Source organism: Anopheles coluzzii, assembly GCF_943734685.1.
Source record: "Anopheles coluzzii chromosome X unlocalized genomic scaffold, AcolN3 X_unloc_47, whole genome shotgun sequence".
NCBI classification, from domain to species: domain Eukaryota; kingdom Metazoa; phylum Arthropoda; class Insecta; order Diptera; family Culicidae; genus Anopheles; species Anopheles coluzzii.
The window spans coordinates 37,501-40,829 of record NW_026054477.1 but is presented as its reverse complement, the minus strand read 5'-3'; positions in this window follow the sequence as shown (position 1 = coordinate 40,829).

Below are 3,329 nucleotides of genomic sequence, written 5' to 3'. Positions count from 1 at the left end.
ACAGCTGTGCCGATGAAGTAGGGCACGATGCAAGTCAATGTTATTTAATGAATTACATGTTCACCATACATTTCAGTACAAAATTGCTCGGTCAGACCTACAAAGTGCTATATCTCGAATACTAAACGTCGCAGATGGGTGTCGTAGAACAATTTTAAGTTCGTCTAACGATTCTACATCCGATTCTGGATAGTGGTTTTTCGACCACTTTTCAACATTTTGTGACACCCCGAACCTAGGGGCAGCTCCCTAGCTTTTTTCAAAAATGTGCACCGAACGGGCCAGAGAGCTCGAGTAGTCGAAAATTTTTTTTTTTGCTAAAACCCCTCAAAACGTGTCAGGAACGCACCCTAGATGATGAAAAGTGCAACCAGAATGTCAATCGACAACATGCCCGGGGGTACAAATTTGCTCTACGCGTCCCTAGGTAGGGTACTTTTTCATACAAACATCAAAGTGTACGGTGCACACAGTGCGCGGAACAAAAATTGCTCGGTCAGACCTAGGACGGGCCATATCTCGAATACTAAACGTCGCAGATGGGTGTCGTAGAACAATTTTAAGTTCGTCTAACGATTCTACATCCGATTCTGGATAGTGGTTTTTCGACCACTTTTCAACATTTTGTGACACCCCGAACCTAGGGGCAGCTCCCTAGCTTTTTTCAAAAATGTGCACCGAACGGGCCAGAGAGCTCGAGTAGTCGAAAATTTTTTTTTTGCTAAAACCCCTCAAAACGTGTCAGGAACGCACCCTAGATGATGAAAAGTGCAACCAGAACGTCAATCGACAACATGCCCGGGGGTACAAATTTGCTCTACGCGTCCCTAGGTAGGGTACTTTTTCATACAAACATCAAAGTGTACGGTGCACAAAGTGCGCGGAACAAAAATTGCTCGGTCAGACCTAGGACGGGCCATATCTCGAATACTAAACGTCGCAGATGGGTGTCGTAGAACAATTTTAAGTTCGTCTAACGATTCTACATCCGATTCTGGATAGTGGTTTTTCGACCACTTTTCAACATTTTGTGACACCCCGAACCTAGGGGCAGCTCCCTAGCTTTTTTCAAAAATGTGCACCGAACGGGCCAGAGAGCTCGAGTAGTCGAAAAATTTTTTTTTGCTAAAACCCCTAAAAACGTGTCAGGAACGCACCCTAGATGATGAAAAGTGCAACCAGAATGTCAATCGACAACATTCCCGGGGGTACAAATTTGCTCTACGCGTCCCTAGGTAGGGTACTTTTTCATACAAACATCAAAGTGTACGGTGCACACAGTGCGCGGAACAAAAATTGCTCGGTCAGACCTAGGACGGGCCATATCTCGAATACTAAACGTCGCAGATGGGTGTCGTAGAACAATTTTAAGTTCGTCTAACGATTCTACATCCGATTCTGGATAGTGGTTTTTCGACCACTTTTCAACATTTTGTGACACCCCGAACCTAGGGGCAGCTCCCTAGCTTTTTTCAAAAATGTGCACCGAACGGGCCAGAGAGCTCGAGTAGTCGAAAATTTTTTTTTTGCTAAAACCCCTCAAAACGTGTCAGGAACGCACCCTAGATGATGAAAAGTGCAACCAGAACGTCAATCGACAACATGCCCGGGGGTACAAATTTGCTCTACGCGTCCCTAGGTAGGGTACTTTTTCATACAAACATCAAAGTGTACGGTGCACAAAGTGCGCGGAACAAAAATTGCTCGGTCAGACCTAGGACGGGCCATATCTCGAATACTAAACGTCGCAGATGGGTGTCGTAGAACAATTTTAAGTTCGTCTAACGATTCTACATCCGATTCTGGATAGTGGTTTTTCGACCACTTTTCAACATTTTGTGACACCCCGAACCTAGGGGCAGCTCCCTAGCTTTTTTCAAAAATGTGCACCGAACGGGCCAGAGAGCTCGAGTAGTCGAAAAATTTTTTTTTGCTAAAACCCCTCAAAACGTGTCAGGAACGCACCCTAGATGATGAAAAGTGAAACCAGAACGTGAAACGACAACTTTGTTGGGGGTACCCTTTTTACTCTACGGGCCACTAGCTTAGGCGCGCCAACAGCGCTTTCCTCTCGGGTTCCCATTTTTTGCCCTCCTGGGATTATGATCATTTACTCATTGCCTACTATAGGGAAGGTACCTTGCTCCGAGGTCAAAAATGAAGATTTCACCAAATCGTAGTTTTAACCTCTATTTAGTCGTAGGAGCATGGTTTGCAGTGTCCGTGGGTCATATAAGCCCCCGTTTGGGTCATACGTCCCCTCCCCGATGAAAATCGTCATATGACTATAGGCCGAACTTATGAAGCAAAAGTGGTGTCTGGTGGGTTCTGCCGATGATCTTAACCTATGATTTTGAGTTTCCACTCTTTCAAAACGTTTCCTGGAGCAGTACATCACGGGTCTACGGACCCAAAGACTTCGTTGCGATGGTTTCAAGCATAAAAGTTGTAACAGTTAAGGGTTTTTAATACGCGTATATTAAATCATTGCTTGAAACTAAGCTTCGTTGTCTTTAAACTCTGCAAGACCAATCGAACTTCTTAGGGAAACTCGAAGCATTCACGCTAAGCTGGTGGTGCAGGGCACATAGCGTGATGAAACCGGGTTTCCCTAACCAATGTGGCATATTTTTTCCCTGAGAGTGAAGCTCAGACCCACGTAGGGGAGAGCGAAGTGGAACTTTAATGTTCAATGCAGCAAATGTTCGCCATGCGGATAAACAAGTTGGAATAGTTCAATGTAGTGTAATGCAAACACGAATCGCAAATAACGATACGGGACCCAGAAGCAATTCTGCGGATCCCTCGGGGAGTGGTGAGTTGATATAAATTAGAGGTGAAAGTCCAAGTTGTTCGAGCTCCGGCTCGGCAGCCGATACGAGGTTCCTGTTGAGCTTGTTTGTACATCGCGCAGAGGCGCCGTTCGGTTCTAGCAATGATTCCCGCCACCATGTTCCATGCGTGCAGAGATCCGTTAGAGCTCGTTCAATGTGTCCCGCCGTGATTACGAAAAAGTCCAACAGTTGACTTAGTTGGGTGTGCGTCAAGTAATCGCGCAGAGATGCCGATCGGTTCCTAGCAATGTTTCCCGTCACAAGGTGGTATTGGCACCTGTGCAGAGTGGCCGTTAGCAATGTCTCCCGTATCACGGTGGTGTACCATCACTAGTGCAGAGTGACCGCTAGCAATGTCTCCCGTCACAAGGTGGTAGCCCAGAAGTGCAGAGAAGCCGCTGTAGCAAAGTCTCCCGTATCACGTTGGAGTTCTTCCACTAGTGCAGAGAGATCGCTGAACCGTTCAATGTGTCCCGTCGTGGTGTGCTTGTACCG